Genomic DNA, 18,744 nt, shown 5'->3' on the forward strand with positions numbered 1-18,744 from the left:
TAATTTTGTATAACCTGTTAGATCTAGGTCAATGTTCTTTTTTTTGCATATAATCCTTCAATTGTTTCAACACTATTTGCTGAAAAGACTATTCTTTTTCCATTGAATTGCCTTATTGTTCTGTCAAAAATTAACTATGTTTGTGGGTCTATTTCTGGCCTCTCTATTCTGTTCTATTAATATATATGTCCTTATTTTCACCAAAACCACACTGTGTTAATTATTATGGTTTTATAATAAATCTTGAAATTATAAAATTCAAAGAACCAGCTTTGGGCTTCATTGATTTTGTATACTGTTTTTATGTTTTCAATTTTATTGTTTCTTGCTGTTATCTTAATTATTTCCTTCTTTCTCTGTGCTTATGGTTGAATTTGCTATTCTTCTTGTAGTTTAGATTATACTGGTTTGAGACTTTCCTTTTTATAATATAGCCATTTAACACAATAAATTTCCCTCTATACATTCCACAAATTTTGATATGCTGTATTTTGTTTTCATTCAGTACATTTTTTTTTTACCTTTCCATTTGGATTTCTCTTTGACCTATACTTATGTAAAATGGGCTTTTCAAACTTCCAAAAAAATGGAGATTTTACAAATATCTTTCTGTTATTGAATTCTAGTTAAATTGCACTATGATCTGAGAATCTGCTTTTATGATTTTTATTCTTTCAAATTTGTAGATATTTCTTTTATTACCCAATATATTATCAATTTTGCTCAATGCTTCAGGTTCACTTTGTTGACCTGAAATAAATCATCTGCCAGATATTTCTCTAGTAAAGATGGGTTTATTTGGGATCAGTGGAGAATTGCAATTCAGGGTCTGCAACCATGGCAAGCCACATGCAGGTTCCTGCACAGCATGGTAATGAGGACTGTTTTATAGAGACAAAATGGAATTTGGGAGGTCTATAATAAACAGAGATTCCATGACTTTTTATTGGCTGATTCCTTGCCAGGAAAGGAGAGAAGTCTTCTTCCTGTGTAGTTCTGCTATTATCCCAGGGCATAAGAGTTCCCCCATCTGGTCTCATGATTATTTAATTAAATGTTTTAATCAAATTTTCACATTTCCCCCTTTTGATCAAGGTCTTTCTCTGAATGCATGCTGATCAAGAGTCAGTTTTTTTAGTTTCAGCAGCTTTTTGTCCCTCAGGGTCAGGAAAGACCTTTCCTGGGTGTAATGTCTCATGGAAAGGAAAGTGCACAGATTGGAAACTTATTAAGGTCACATTCAAGTAATAAGAAGGGCTAGGAAGGAGAGCTCTTGGGCACTTTTTATCTAAAGTCCATATGTTAACAAGATGATAGACATTGGAGATTATCTGAAATATTGTGTCATCATCAATGGTTTGGTAACAGACTTCCAATAGGTGTCATCTGCTTCAATTCTGAGAAATGTTTAATTTCAGGTCACTAGTTGAAGTGCAGATCCAGTTAGGTTTGGCGCTTTCTTTAGGTGTGTCATATGAATCCAAGAGCCCATTTCTTGGAGTTTGGTTATCAGTACCTGATAGGGGTCTTTTCAATGAGGTTGAAGAGAGTTCTTCTGGAGGTGTCTTTTCCAATAGGTGAAATTTCTAGGTTGCAAGGTGTGATGCTTAAAATCTTCATCTCCTGAGCGCACACAGTGAAAAAATTTCTCTATCAAAGCATGCTTATTTTTAGTAGAAGCAATTAGACCTTTGCAATATTGGAGTATATCTCCTTTTATCAGATGTGGATAAATGGAAGCAGAAGCCAAGTGCATTGGATATACAATGACTATCTTAATGGGTGAGAGTTTGTGAGTACCAAAAGGAGTGGATCTGAGATTTAGAAGGACCAATGGTAATGTTTTTGGCCAAGGTATTTGGAGGGTGTCTACAAATTTCACCATTTGAGTCTTAATATTGCCATTAGTATGTCCAACTAAACCAGAGGATTGAGGATAGTAAGCATAGTGAAAGTGCTATAAAACTGGCCAAATAGTGCAGATTTGTTGAAGTACCTGGCCAGTTAAATGGGCTCCTCAGTCATCACAAAATTTAAGAAGAGTTCCCCAGGTAGAGATAGTCTTTTCCAAAAGGACTTTATCCACAGAAGAAGCAGTAGCCTGTCTGCAAGGGAAAGTTTCAATCAGTGTGAAAGCATACAGACCATGACCAAAACATATTTGTATCCATAAGACAGAGGAAGTTATATGAAGTCAATTTGCCAGATCTTGAACGGTCCATTAGGCAGTTTAAAATCTCTGGGAGCAGTACAAAGAAATTTCCCTGGGTTGTATTTCAGACAAGTGGGACAAGTGAGGTAGGCACTTTTGCAAACTTGTTAATGTTTTCCCACCAATATTGATTCATGAAGCTATCATTTTGTCAGTAGACTAATGAGTTAATTCAGGTACAGTGAGGAGTAAGAATTTTAGAGTTTCTGGTAGGACTGGGTTTTTATTTGGTCCAAACCAGAGCTTTCTCTTTTTATCAAACAATTGTTGAATTTCAAATCTTGTGGGTTTTTTTTCTTTTCTGAGGCCAATTGTTGGGTTTCTCTAGCTAGTTTTTCCAAGTTATTATTTGGGCAAATATTTCTTTGGACCATGACATAGGTTTGACTGCTGTTGGTTCCTTTAAAGGCAGCAGCATTCTTTTTGGAAATGTCAGCAAGTTGATTTCCCTTAGCTTCCAGAGAGTCAAGTTTAGAATGCCCCAGAATTTTAATAATAGCAAAAGTGGCAGGTTAAAGTATTGCATCCAATAATTCCTGAACATAGGGGACATTTTTAATTTTATTTCTTCTGGAAGCAAGGAAACTACTTTACTTCCACAATATTCCAAAATCATGAGCTACTCCAAAAGCATATCTGCTATCAGTATAAATATTGATAGTTTTATCCTTGGCTAAAGTACAAGCGTATGTAAGAGAATATAGTTCAGGCTGTTGGACTGAAGTAGCCATAGGTAAAGATGCTGCCTCAATCAAAAGGATGTGTAAATAGCATACCCAGAACAATATTTGTCATTGTCACCTTTTAAATAAGAACCATCAGTTAACCATGAGAAGTCATCATTAGCTAAAGAATTTGCTACAGGAGTCAGGAGGTGATCCATCAGCATTAAGCAATGGTTAGTGACTTCATCAGTGCTGGGAGGGGATAAGAGTGGCAGGGCTAAGTTTATTGATATTATAATGTAAAATAGTTATAAGAAGAGCATTTAACAAAAGAACTTCATAGGAGGTAAGGCATCTGACTGAGAAATGTTGAGTTGAGAATTCAGGAGGGCTTCTACTACATAAGGTACAAAAATGGTTAAAGAGGATCTCACAACGTTTTTTTCAGTGGACTTAACCAAATGGGCAGTGGTCATAATGGCTCTAAGTCAAGGTGAGTATCCCTGTGCCACAGGGTCCAGTCACTGGCTATACTATCCTCTGGGTGGATGGTGGTCCCAGTGTTTTGGGATGAGTAACCCAAGGGCATTCTCTTCCCTTTCATATTCAAAACAGAAAAGGGGACTCTTATAATTGGGATTCCTAGGGGCAGGTGGGTTTCTCAAACTCTCCGTTAAGGCCTTGAAATCTATGTCATCTAGTTCTTCCCATAAAAGTGGGTCAGTGTTGTTATAGTTGAGCAAAACATACAGAAGTTTGGCCATAAGAGAGAAATTTAGAATCCAACTTCAACAATAACCAAGTAGCCCAAGAAAACCTTGCAGTTGACACTTAGTTTTAGGTTTGGGGAAACTTAGGATACCCTGAAGTCTAATTAGTGCAGCCTTTGTTCTAATATCAAGTGCCTTAATATTGAACCTGTGTTTGGGCAACTGCAATTTTTCTTTGGTGACCATTATATTCCTTTAAGGCTAAAAGCTTTAGTAAATGGACACTGTCTCTCTGTGAGGAGACTTGAGTAGAAGAGAAAAGAAGCAAATCACCCCCATACTGAAACAAAGTAGAATCTCTAGGAAACTTTATGTCATCCAGATCAGCCTTTAAGATTTGCTGAAGAAATAAGGACTCTCAGTAAAACCCTGAGGCACCACTGTCCTGGTGAATTGTTTTTCTTCCCAAGAGAAGGTAAAAATGTATTGACTAATTTCATCAACTGAAATACTAAAGAATGCACTGTATAAAGCAATTATAGTAAATAATTTACTTCGGGTGGAATGGATGTTAGTTACATATGAGGATTAGAAACAACAGGATGTTGAGGAATAACAATGTTGTTTATTACTCAGGGTCCTAGACAAACCTCCTCCCTCGGTCCTTAGGTTTTTTCACTGGTAAAATGAGAGTATTACAGAGGCTAGTACAAGGGATAGTAACATCTTGGGTCTTGTCATCTTCTATTATGGGCTGTATTCCTTGAAAGTCTTCTTTACATAAAGAGTATTGATTAATTCTGGGGGGAGGTTTTGAGGGATCTATTTGAATCTTGATGGGAGGTGCATTGTGAATTTTTCCAATATCAGTTGGAAAATTTGCCCATAAAGAAGATGGCAGCTGATTCAATAAGGACTAATAATCAGTGTTTCCAGAGTCAGTTCTAGTACCATTAGAGATGGAACAAATAAAATATGTCAAAGAGTTATGTCATTCTCCTAGTTGGTTACTTTGACTACTGTCAAATTATAGAATTATCCCTCCATTTTGGGAGAAAGAATTTCTGACATGATATTTCTCTAATTCTCAATCTAATAAATGTGTAAGGGTGGAGGAACTAAGGAGAAAAATGTATGTATCTCCCAAAGGGCCTAAACAAAAGGGAATAGGTTCAGAGACAGGAACCTCTTGAGGCAGGGACTATTTTATAGCAGTGGGGTTGATCACTGAGGGTGTGGCTCTAATGTCAATTAGAACTGGAAGAGATTCATCCCACATCTGGAGAAATGTTTCTTCAAGCTGATTAAGAGGGAAGATTGGAAAGAGCCCCTGTATTTCCTCAGAGTTCCATCACTGAGCATTGGGAGGACACAGGAAGGCTGGTTAGAGGGCTGAAGGCACCTAAATCACTTCAATTTGTAACAATCTCTGTTCCAATATCTTGACTCTTTGCAATAATAGCAGAAAATAGGAGGGTTTTTGTTTTGTTTAGAAGCCTTCATTTTCTGGAGTTGAAGATTAAGAATTTTTGTGGCCTTCCTTGTGAAGCCAAATCCAGCCTCTGTACCCTGACACCAAATTAAATCTTGGAGACAAAGTTTGGGGTGAAGTAGAAAAGAATAGCTTTATTGCTTTGCCAAGCAAAGGGGGCCATAGTGGGCTAATGCCTTCAAAACTGTGTGTGCCTACCTGGAGAGAGTAGTGAGGAGTTTTATAGTAATGGTTCAAAGAGGGTGTGACCAGTTCGTGGACATTCTTCTGATTGGTTGGTGGTGAGGTAAGTGAGAATCAGCATCATCAGCCTTCTGGTTCCAACTGGTCTAGGGTCCATGTGCTTGTGGGCAGCATGCTGTTAACTTCTCCCACTTGGTGGGGGTTTCAGTATCTGCAAAACAGCTCAAAGATATTGTTATGTATATCCCATGAGGGGGAACCAGGACCCTATCCCAAGGCTGCATTATCTTTTCTTGACTGTTCCTTGTCTCTGCATCCCCTCCCTTCCCTAATTAGCAACTGTTTGAATCTGCCAGTTTGAACTCAGGGAAAGTCATGGAGACTGAATGAAGCCTACTACTTGTAATCAACAAATAGGGGACACAGAAAGGCTTTTGTGCTCAGAAGCCCCATAGGGTCCCACTTGGTTTTACTTGGTGATGACTCATCTAGAGTGTGAGAAAGCTGGTTTTCCAGATTAAATAAATCTGGAGTGAACATAGTTTCCCATTCAATCCTGGTCTTTTCACAAGAAGGGGTCCCAGTTCAGCCTATTAATATACATAGAGTTAAAAGCTAGTTAGGTGAAATAAACATCTGAAGGAAGACCAGAATTTTCTTTAAAAACAATCTGAAGTCAATTGTAATAATCATGAACACGTTCATCAGATTTTTGTGTACAAGGCTGAATTTTGTTCCAATCATCAGGCTTTGGAAAAGCCCTAGGAATTGCTCAATGAATTCACTTAGCAATTGCTTGAGCCTGATCATATAAGTTAGTGGGCTGGTCTCCTGGTTGTAATTCTAGAGACCTTTCAGGATTTTCCCAATTAGTGGGTTTTATTCAATGCTGGGCTTGGCCTTCATTGGCTAGCATATGAACTAGCTGTCATAAGCTGGAAAACCAGGCTTATAAGTTTTAATCACTATATTAAATTCCTCAGCAAACCTGTGAGAACCTTTGGTTACTTTTTTTTTTTTCCTTTGGTTACTTTGAGAAAACCTTTGACTATGGCTCACAGTTCAGCTTTAGACCAGGGAATATAAGAAATTAACATTTTAGCTTCTGAATTCTTAAAAGGCTTAATCTTAAAAGGACATGCTCTGACAAGTTCAGAGGAAAAGGGAATGAGGAGAACTTCAGAGAAAAGGGGAAGTTAGGTGAGAGAATTCATATGGGGGAATTGAGGGTATAGGGGAGCTGTAGGCAGAATAGAAGGGAAAGATGAAGATGGTGCCAGAAGTGGAGTCTGGCCATGAGGAGCTGAGGGAGAGAGATAAGATGGTGTCAGAGGTAGAGCCTGAGACAAAGAAGCTAGAGCCTAAGTAAGTCTTCAGGAGACATTATATCTTTCTTTAATTGTTTGTTAGCCTCAGTTAATCTTAAAATCTTATTTTGTAGAGAGGCAATTTTAGACTCCTTATAACATTGGGAAGCCTTAAAATACTAATAGAAATAAGCATTCCACTCAGTTCTGGGGATTTTTTTAATATTGTAGTCCAATTCAGTTTTAAGAAAATTAAGATTGAGGATTTCAAAAGTTCTTCATAATCTCCATTGATTTTCTAAATTACCTTTGGTCAGGTTGGTCCAAGTAGTTAGAAATGCACATGACAAAGGACCATGATTTTTAAACGTAATATTGGCCAGAATCCCTGTGGGTTGGGGCACCCTCAAAATACTTAGATAACTGGGATTCCATTTATAAGAGGTTTTTCCTCTAGAGTAAAGAACAATTTTCAAACAACTTAAACAGCGTACAGTACAAATAGCTCAATTCTAACAACTAACAAGCCAATCCCAGCCAGTAATAAGAAGACAGCTTGATTCTGAGGAGGAGCCAGGCTGAAGGTTTTTTTTTTTTTTTTTGCCAATCTCCAGAGATAGGTTTTCCAAAGGAATAGGCTGAAAGTCTAAAAAACTGACACAGTTTCATCTGAAGCAGTTCATTCCCAAAGGAATTAGGTCAAAGACATTTTCAGCCAGCTTTGGTTGAGACAGAGCTCAAAATCAGACTGAAGTGCCAAACAACGACTCATATACAGAACAAGGTCTTAATCAGAAAAGCAAAACCTTAAAATGGATCCTGAATAAAACCTGGGGACCTTTTAGCACAAAGAGTGTGTGAGCTTGGATCTAGGATAAAGATATAACTTCAAACCATGTGGTCATCAAGAAAACAGTGAGCAACAGTGGACTCGATTATAACTCAGTTGTACCTCAAATGGGTACTGCACCTATTTGCTCACCATCCCCAGATCCATCAGAGGGTCTTCTCTGGTCCCTGTCCAGGCCACCAAAATGTTTACCTGAAATATATATTGTGGCAGATATTTCTGTAGCAAAGATGAGTTTATTCAGGATCAGCAGAGGATTGCAATATGGGGTCTGCAACCATGGTGAACCACATACAAGTCCCCACACAGCAAGGGAGGGCATTTTCTTTTTGTAGAGTGGAAATAAAAGTTGGAAGGGCTATCATAAACAAAGGCACCATGACTTTTCATTGACTGAGTCCTTGCCAGGAAAGAAGAGGAGTGTTTCTTCTTCCTGTGGGTTTTGCTTTCATCACAGGACATGGGAGCTCCCCCTTCTGGTCTCCCAACTCTTTTCATTTGAGGTTTCTGTTTGTTAATTTTTTACAACTTGAAAATAAATTATATTCTGTTCTTGTTGGATAGTGTTTTATAATGGCCAATTAGTTCTAGCTGTTTGATAATGTTCAGGTCTTCTACACACTTACTGATTTCTGTTTACATGTTGTATCAGTAACTGAAAGAAAGGTGATGGAGTCTTCAAATATAATTGTGGATTTGTCTATTTCTCCTTTCAGTTCCATCCATTTGTCTCATATATTTTGAAGTTCTGATGTTAGGTGCATGACCATTTAGGATTCAATTTTCTTTTAATGAATTGACCTGTTTATCATTGTTTAATGTTTTCTTTAGCCTTGATACTATTCCTCATATTAATATAGCTATTCCAGCTAACTTTGGGATAATGTTTTAATGGTGTATTTTTCTCCATCGTTTTATGTTTGACCTACTATAGCTTTATATTTAAAGTGAGTTTCTTGTAGCCAGCATAGAGTTGGGTCTTGGTCATTTTTAAATCAAATTTGATAATCTCTTATAACCGGTGTGATTAGACAATTCATATTTAATGTGCCTAGTGATACATTTTTCCCTAGTTGTTCCATCTGTTCTTTGTTTCCTTTATTTTCTTGACTTCTCTTGGTGTTAATCAACATTTTGGGATTTCACTATATCTCTTCTATTGATTAATTATTTTATTTTGCTTTTAAAATAATTGGTTTTAGTGGTTACAATTGGGTCTACAAAATACTTCTTTAATTAATCAGAGCCTAACTTTAAATAACCTTATATAGTTTCAAGTGCATTATTAGAAACTTAAAATGGAAAATTCTCAATTCCCCCCACATCTGTGCTGTTATTGTCATACTTTTTACTTTTATATATACTATAAACAATAAAAAGCATTGCTATTATTTTTGCTTCAGACTATATATTTAGACTTTTAGAGCAATAAAAAAGACAAAAATGAATTTTATTTATTTTTAATAAAAAATGTTTTGATACACAGATACATAGTGAAATGATTATTACAGTCAGGCTAATTAACATATCCACCTCCTCACATAGTTATATTTTGTGTGTGTGTGGTGAGAGCAACTGAAATTTATTCTCTTGGCAAATGTCTAGATTATAGTTAATAATACAGTACAGTAGTATTTGATCAGCATCTCCTCTTTTCCCCCACCTCCCCACTCTGCTTCTATGAATTTGACTTTTTTAGATTCCACGTATAAGTGAGATCATACAGTATTTTTCTTTCTGTGTCTGGCTTATTTCACTGTTCCTATTCCAATTTGCACCATGGAATGGTACACCAATCAACAGTCAGGTAGATCAGTATAAACATGGGAGCCATCTCATTCTTGATAGAGTCCTAAACAAAGGCCCTGGCAGTTTTATGGATTCTGGTGTTGGGGAGAGGGTGCAATATTGTGATTTATAAGAAATATATATTTGGTCCTTTAGATCAGGGGTCCCCAACCCCTGGGCCATGGACTGGTACTGGTCTGTGGCCTTTTAGGAACCATGTCACACAGCAGGAGGTGAGCAGTGAGCGAGCCAGCTAAGCTTCATCTGCCACTCCCCATTGCTCCCCAATGCTCACATTACTACCTGCACCATCCCCTCTCTCCCCCGGTCTGTGGAAAAATTGTCTTCCGCGAAACTGGTTCCTGGTGTCCAAACGGTTCGGGACCACCACTTTAAATGACCAAAATATATTTCTCATATGTATTTGGTCTTTATCCACAGTTCCTGGCTCAACGATCCCAAAATTCTTGGAATTTCCTAAGTGTTGAGAGGAGTGAATAAAAGTGTCCTGTGTTACATGAATGAGGTGACTTTTAGAAGCATCTAAAAATGGTGGCTCATTGCCAGGAGAACCAACCAAGTGATTAGAAGGTTGGAACTTTCAGTCTCATTGCTGATTTCTGAGGGGAGAGAGGCTGGAGGTTGAATCAATCACTACTGGCCAATGATTAGTCAATTGTGACTATGTAATGAAACCTCTATAAAAACCCAAAAGGACAGCTTTTTGTTCCTTATCAGAGAGCTTCCATGTGGGAGAAGCAGGGTGCTTCTTTGTGCCACTGTGTCAGGGCCCCAAGCTCCACAAGGACAGAAGCTCCTTTGTTCAGGACCTCACCCTATGTATCTCTTTATCTGGTCATTGATTCATATCCTTTAAAATCCTTTTATAATAAATTAGTAATCTAGTGAGTAAACAGTTTTCCTGAGTTCTATGAGCTGTTCTGGCCAATTAATTTAACCTGAGGAGGGGGTTAGGAGAACCTCTGGCTTATAGCCAGTTGGTCAGAAGTACAGGTAACAACCTAGACTTGTGATTAACATTCTGTGTTGGAAGGGGTCACTGGAACCTCCAATTTACATCCAGTCAGTCAGAAACATAATAACAACTTGGGCTTGAGACTGGCACCTGAAGTGGAGAGTGGTCTTGTAGGACTGAGCCCACACATGTTGGAATTGGGTCCAGGGCCAGGGGAGAGGCCTGGGTACTGGGTGAGAGTATGGAAATGTCCTCAAGGTTTCTTCCTCTTTCCCCCATAAGAAGGTCTCTGCAGAGATGTGTAAAGAGGAACTATGCCTATGGTCTCAGATAAAGAGACCTAAGAATGAAAGTGCTGGGACTAAGAATGTAAATATTTAGGGAGCATGACCTGCCAAAGAAGCTTGAGTCCTAGACTGCAACTTCCTTCACAGGCTGCTATGCATTGGCTGTGTCCCTTGTCTGGCATGGGGAGGGCATCTTCCCCCATGAGGCTTGCCAAGGAAGGGCTTTATAATTGCTTGTGGTCAGGCATAAAAAAATCACACATAGATTTTTAACCAGGAGCTGGACTCCTTAACTCTACTGTTGTACTTTTTATGACATGAGCAAGAAACTTAGGCTACTCCATCATGAACCTGAATAAGTTAGACTTTGAGGTGCTGTGACAATAACCAGGTGATTAGTCAGAGACAACAGCAGACTAAGGCTATGATCAAGACCACTCCAAGCAGGATGATCAGGCCTACCTGGAGGATTGAACATAACCATGAATTTCAGTTGCTTAGCCAGGAAAAAATATTTCATAACTTATCATTAGGGTCTAATTTAGAGAGACAGGAGGAGGTTTTTACCTTTCTTTTACAAAATTGAAGTATATTTGATTTACAATGCTGTATTAGTCTCAGGTGTACAACATAGTGATTTGATATTTTTATAGTTTGTACTCCACTTAAAGTTATTACAAAATATTAACTACATTCCTTGTGCTGTACATTTTGTATCTCATTTATTTTATACCTAGTAGTTTGTACCTCTTAATCCCCTTCTCTTAACTCTCCCCCACTCCGCTTTCTTCTCCCTGCTGGTAACCATTAGTTTTTTCTCTATATCTAGGAGTCTTCTTCTTTTATATGCACTATTTAGTTTTATTTTTTAGATTCCACATATAAGTGAAAACGTAGAATATCTGTTGTTCTCTGCCTGACTTATTTCAGTAAGTGTAATACACTCCAGGTCCACCTATGTTGCTGCAAATGACAAAATTTCATTATTGTTTATTATTATTTATGGCTGAGTAGTATTCCATTGTGTATGTGTATATATGTATATATATGCCACATCTTCTTTATCCATTCATCCGCTGATGGACAGCTGGGTTGTTTCCATATCTTGGCAATTGTAAATAATGTTGCTGTACTGTTATGAACATTGGGGTACATATATCTTTTCAAAGTGTTTTCATTTTCTTAAGATATATATCCAGGAGTGGAGTTGCTGGATCATATTGTAGTTCTATTTTTAATTTTTAAAAGAACCTCCATACTGTTTCCTCAGGAGGCTTTTTCTTTAAGTTTTTGTATAAATCTTTTTTATTTTTACCTGGCCTGAGGTATCAATTTAGGCACAGCACAGCTGACCCGAATGACTTCCAGTGGTGAAGCAATGTAATGATAATCAGGGTACATACATAAGAAGCATAATCCCAGAGGACACATTTGGTATACCTGAAAACAAAGAGTTTACATTGTTAGGTCATTCTAAACTAGACATATATTCATCAGACAGTCACGTTAACAAGGCCTTCAATGTGACTTTCCAGTATGGGGGTCTCTTGCTGTAGGATTCCCTGTCTAGTCCATATTATTTAGTTTAGTATTTGGTTTAAGAAGGACTGCCCGAAGCAGTCAGTTTTAAACAGTTTTATTTGTCTGTGACATCAGTGTATCTGCCACACAAATGTGGATGACATATAGAGATATTTCATGTGGAAATCGCAGGAGCTGAGGCCATCCTTTGTTGTCTCATTGTTAACATTGTCAGGTGTGATCATAGGCTCAGCAGTCAGTCTGAAGAAGCAGTCAGTCTGCAGCTTGGAAAAATAACACAGAGAGTTGTTTTTAAAAGGAGGGGAACTCTTTCAGGAGTAGTTCTGAAACATAAAGATTATTAATGCCCTCTACCACCCCTGTGTTTTCCTAGGTGTTAGGAATTTAATTTGTGGTTTTCATTATCAGTGTGTCCCATATTACATTTTAAATCATTCCTCAGTTTTATCTAGACATTTTGTTCCGAAGGATTGTATGCAAGAGGAACAAAAGTATTTTTACAGAAAAATATTTTTATAATGTAATCATAAAACACATCATGTTTAAGAATTGGTTAGAACAAAATCCTGAATTTTCAAAAGATTTCAAAAATGTGTTTATATAATTCCTCAACCCTTGTTGTTTAATAGTTATTTCAATCTCCCATTTACTTGAGTCTTTGAAAAGGAGTCAAAGGGAATAGAAGGCTCTTGCAGCATCTTCCACAGTGACCAAGGTGTGAATAACTATAAAAGAAGGGTGTACAATTGAAGGAAGAGAGCAGACAGTCTAGTCAAACATAAGGAGCAAATGAGAAGTACCCTTTTGGGGAACTGCTGCATTAAAAGACCAGACTGCTTGCCTGAGATGTTTAGTCTAGACTGGGGTTGTCTTGTCCCCTCCCGTCAGTTGCTTAAGTCTGTCTTTTAGTAGTCCATTAGAACATTCAACCACACTTGCAGCTTGGGGCTGATATAGAGCATGGATATTCCATAGTATGCCTCATGATTGGGTCCACCAATATGTAGCTTGGTCCACAAATTCAGGCTGTTATCTGATGCAATATGCTCAGGAAATCTGAACAGGAGACCAATGTGGTCTCATAGGGCCTGGATAGTGTGGTCTGAGTCAATGGAACAATTGGAGATAGAAAGGCCAAATCTGGTGAAATTATCAACTGCAGAAAAACCATCTGGATGGCATGAGAGGCCCAATATGATCTACCTACCAAGAAAGTCCTGGTCTGTTGGGTGCTATTTTGAGCTTTGGCCAGGCTCTGGCAGACAGGGTAGCTATTCATGCTGCTTTGGCAATTTCTGATGATAGTGGCAGTCCATATGTACAGGTCTAGTAAGGTGGTGTCTGACTTTTTATGGACTGTCGTCTTATTGGTCTAGGAAGTAGCTGTATATCCGATTGCTCTGGGACAGAGGACAGGTCAATCTCTACATTTAACTATCAAACACAGTCTGCTTGTTGGTTATGGTCTCCCTTGTCAGCATAATGTTCTCTCTGGTAAAAAGCTTATTTGGGGTCAGAAAGAATTTTTATCCAAATGCCTTATCCTCATAGGGGGGCTTATTTTATGTCAGTCTAAGGCTTTCCTATGGTCCAATCAAACGGTGAGGTTATTAGTTATAGTTTATGAATCAGGAAGGCTTACAGTCTTCTATATGCCCCTTTATAATGACCCTAAGTACAGCAATTCCTATCAGAGCTTGGAGGCAAAGGCTAGCAGAGGTGCACAGAAACATCAACATCAATAATACATTCAGTAATGGGGACTATAATGATGGAGGTTTGTAGGGACCCAAAGGGACATACCTATAGTCAGACCTGGGTTACAGTAGCATCATATCCCAAACTAGAGAACACTATTTTGCTTTTCCCTCTTCTTAGTGCCAGGCATTGCAGGGATAACAGTCATCTAAGCACCAGTACCTAAAAGCTCAAGAAGTATATTTTCTTTTTTATATTGAACTCAAATCTTGACATAGGTCCTCCAGTTCTTCCTGAGTGCAGAGAGACATCAGTCTAACTCCTAGCCTTGTTTATTTTTAAAAGCTGAAATGTGTGGATAAATGATAGTGAGGCACTCCAAGCTATCCCTAGGCCCACAGGGAAGGGCAGAAGGAACCAAATCTTTTTCAGTCACAGGGGCTGCTCATCAGAGTTTAGCCTTGCATTTTATGGGGCTGCAGAGGGAGTGAAGAGCCTGGTGGAGCAGCCAGCAGAGATGGACGTCAATTTTTTGTTTGGAACTCCCAGGGGTTTCCTGAGCTGGGACATGCATCTTCTGTTGCCTTGGCATCAGTGCTCCTGGGTCTTAGGCCTTCAGATTCAGACTGAATTACACCACCAGTTTTCCTAGTCCTCCAATTTGCAGATTCTCTCTCTCTCTCTCTTTCATACACACACCCACACATACACACACACTCAGGTCCAAATTCATCCTGTGGTTATTACCCCTGTTCTGGAAAGCATAATTGGAAGAGACATCCTAAGCAACTGGCAGAAGCCTTATATTGGTTCCATAATTGTAGAGTGAGGATTATTATGGTGGGAAAGACCAAGTGGAAACCACTAGAACTGCTTCTACCTATGAAAATAGTAAATCAAAAGCAATACCTCATTCTTTGAGGCATTGCAGAGATTAATGCCACCATCAAGGACTTGAAAAATGCAGGGGTGGTGATTCCCACCTTATCCTCATTCAACTCCCATATTTGGCTTTTGCAGAAAACAGTTGGCTCTTGGGGAATGAAGGTAGATTATCATAAGCTTAACCAGGTGGTGACTCCAATTTTAGCTGCTATACTATACGTAGATTCATTTCTTGGGAAAATTCACACATCCACTGGTACTTGGTATGCAGCTATTGAGTTGATAAATTTTTTCCCCTTATCTGTTGGTAAAGACTACTAGAAGAAGTATGATTTCAATTAGCAAGACAAACAATATAACTTGACTGTCCTACCCTAGGTGTATATCAATTCTCCAGGCCTAAGTCATAATTTAGTACATAGAGATCATTTTTTGCCTTTCCTGTCCACAAGACATCACACTAGTCCATTTAATTGATGAAATTATGCTGATTGGAGCTAGTGAGCAGGAAGTAGCAACTACTTTAGACTTATTGCCAACGTATTTGCATGTCAGAGGGTAGGAAATATATTCTATGAAGATTCAGAAGTCTTCTATCTCAGTCAGATTTCTAGGAGTCCAGTGTTGTGAAGCATGTCAAGATATCCCTTCTAAGGTGAAAAGCAATTTGTTGCATCTGACCCTTGCTACAATCTAAGAGGAGGTACAGTGCCTAATGAGGCTCTTTGGATTTTGAAGGGAACATATTTTCTGTTTGGATGTAATACTTCAACCCCTTTACCATGTGACCCCAAAAGCTGCTAGTTTTGAGTGAGACCTAGAACAAGAGAAGGCTCTAATGTCCAGGCTGCCATGCAAGCTGCTCTGCCACATGGGCTATATGATCCAGCAGATTCAATGGTGCTTGAAGTGGCAGTGGCAGAAAGTGATGCTTTTTGGACCTTTTGCAGTCCCCTATAGGTAAATCACAGTGCAGGCTCTTAAGATTTTGAAGCAAAGTCCTGTCATTTTCTGTGGATAATTACTTTCAAAAGCCATTGAGAAATAGCTTTGGGCTTGCTACTGGGCCTTAATACAGACTGAATGCTTAAGCACAGTCCATCAAGTTACCATGTACCTCAACTGTCTATCATGAACTGGGTGTGTCTGATGCATCAAGCCATAAAGTTGGGCATGCACAACAGTCCTCCACTATCAAATAGAAGTGGTGTATATGAGATTGGGCTTGAGCAGGCCCTGAAGGAAAATGCAAGTCACTTGAGGAATTGGTCCACATGCTCATGGTCCTTACCCCTGCTACACTACCTTCTCTTTCTCATCCTGTACCTACTGCCTCATGGGGCTTTCCTTACAATCAGTTAACAGAGGAAGAGAAAATGCAGTTCTCTTTTACAGATAATTCTGTGTTATATGCAGGCAATACCTGTAAATGGATGGCTGCAACACTACAGCCTCTTTCTGGGACATTTCTGAAGGAATGTGGTAAAAGAAATTCTTCCAGTGGGCAGAACTTTTATATGTACCTAGCTGTTCATCTTCCATGGAAGGAGAAATGGACAGATGAGCAACTATATACCTTTTCAAGGGCTGTGGCCCATGGGTTGCCTGGATGGTCAAGGCCATGGAAAAATAATCATTGAGTAATTGGTGACAAGGAGGTCTGGGTAAGAGGTATGTGGATTGACCTCTCTGAATGGATGAAAAACATGAAGATATTTGTGTTGCATGTGAATGCTCACTAAGGAGAGTCCTCATCAGAGGAGTATTTTAATAATCAAGTGGATGGGATGACCTTTTCTATAGAATCCAGCCAACTTTTTCCCCCATCCACCCATGGCATGGCCCAATGAGCTCATGAACAAAGTGGCCATAGCGGCAGTTATGTAGGTTATGTTTGGGCTCTACAACACGGCTTCCACTCACCAAGCAAACCTGGCTACAGTCACTGCTGAGAGCCAAATCTGCTGCTGTTGGAGACCAGCACCGAATCCCCAACACGGCACCATTATCTATGGTAATCATCTAGCTACCCAGTGGCAGTTTAATTACATTGGGGTGCTTCCAAATTGGTGTTGTTTCATTTTTACTGGAATAGATACTTACTCTAGATACAGATTTGCCTTTCTGGCATGCAGTGCTTTTGCTACCATCTTTGGACTTACAGACTTTTTTTTTTTTTTTTTTTGGCTGCATCAGGTCTTCGTTGCTGCATGTGGGCTTTCTCTAGTTGCAGTGAGTGGAGGCTACTCTTCGCTGTGGTGTGCGGGCTTCTCAGTGTGATGACATCTCTTGTTGAGGAGCATGGGCTCTAGGTGCGTGGGCTTCAGTAGTTGTGGCACGTGGGCTCTAGAGCACAGGCTCAGTAGTTGTGGCGCATGGTCTTAGTTCCTCCGCGGCATGTGGGATCTTCCTGGACCAGGGCTTGAACCCGTGTTCCCTGCATTAGCAGGCGGATTCTTAACCACTGCGCCACCAGGGAAGCCCTTACACAATGTTTTATCCACAGTCATGGTGTTCCACACAGCACTGCTTCTGATCAAAGACCTTACTTTACAGCAAATATAGGTGGCAATGAGGACATGCTCATGGAATTCACTGATCTTGCCATGTTCTCCATCGTCTTGAAGCAACTGTCTTGATTGGATGATGAATGACCCTTTGAGGACTCAGTTATAAGGCCTGCTAGGTGGCAAGACCTTGTAGGGTTGGGACAAATTTCTTCAGGGGGTCTGTATATGCCCTGAATCATTATTCAATATGTGATGTTATTTCTCCCATAGCTATGATTCAAGCCAGGAATCAAGGAGTGGAAATGGATGTCTTACCACTCACTATTACCCATATTTATGAACTGGCATTTTTTTTCTTTCTGTTCCTGTGAACTTATGCTCTGCTGGCCTAGAGGTCTTAGTTCCAAAAGGAGAAATGATTCCACCAGGAAACACAACAATGATTTCATTGAACTGGAGGTTAAGATTGTTTCACAGCCACTTTGGGCTCCTCATGTGTCTGAAACAACAAGCGAAGAACTGAGTTACTTTGGTAACTGTATCTACTGATGCTGATTACCAGGGGAAAATTGGACTACTACTCCACAAGTAGATGTATAGAAGAGTATGTCTGGAATACAGATGAACCTTTAGGGCATATTACCATGCCCTGTGATTAAAGTCAATGGAAAGCTACAATAACCCAATTTAGGCAGGACTACTAATGGCCCAGACCCTTCAGGAATGAAAATTTAGGTCACCTGTTTGGATAAGAAAACCACTTGTAGTGTTTACTAAGCACAAAGGTAATACATAATAGATAGTGGAGGAAGGTAGTTTTATTTTATTTTTTGGAAGAAGATAGTTTTAAATACTAGATACAACCATGTGACCAGTAACAGAATCAAGGACTATAATTGTCATGAGCATTACTTCTTAATATGTATGAATATGTATATATATCACAAATATCATTGTTTTCTTCCTTATCTTATTCCCTCATCATAGAACATAAACTGTATTGACTTTTAATCACACAGCATTTAAGTACTGTTGACTTTATCCTACTGTTCTAGTTAATAGGATATCAGGATATCAAAGAGAAGAGAGGATATCACTAAAGAAATTTGTCATTTTCTGGGGAAGGAGTAGTGTAATGTATTTTTGATTATACTCAGGATTTTTTTTTTATCACATTAGGCAGCTGTATCACCTTGTTATTGTTTCTGTTTGGGAATTAAGCATCGTTTTAGGAGATGTGTATGGATGCTAAGTTGACAACAGTATTACTTGTGATGGTTAACTTTATGTGTCAACTTGGCTAGGTCATGGTACCCAGATATTTGGTTAAACACTAATCTAGATATTGCTGTGAAAGTGTTTTTTTAAATTTTCTTTCTTTTTTTCTTTTCTTTCTTTCTTTCTTTCCTTCTTTCTCTTTCTTTTGGTTGTGCTGTGTGGCTTGTGGGATCTTACTTCCCTTACCAGGGATTAAACCTGGACTCCCTGCAGTGGAAGCATGGAGTCCTAACCACTGGACTGCCAAGGAATTCCTGAAAGCATTTTTTATTTTTATTTTTATTTTTTTTGCTGTACGCGGGCCTCTCACTGTTGTGGCCTCTCCCGTTGCAGAACACAGGCTCCGGACGCACAGGCTCAG

The sequence above is a fragment of the Phocoena sinus genome, chromosome X (genome assembly GCF_008692025.1).
Source record: "Phocoena sinus isolate mPhoSin1 chromosome X, mPhoSin1.pri, whole genome shotgun sequence".
NCBI lineage: Eukaryota > Metazoa > Chordata > Mammalia > Artiodactyla > Phocoenidae > Phocoena > Phocoena sinus.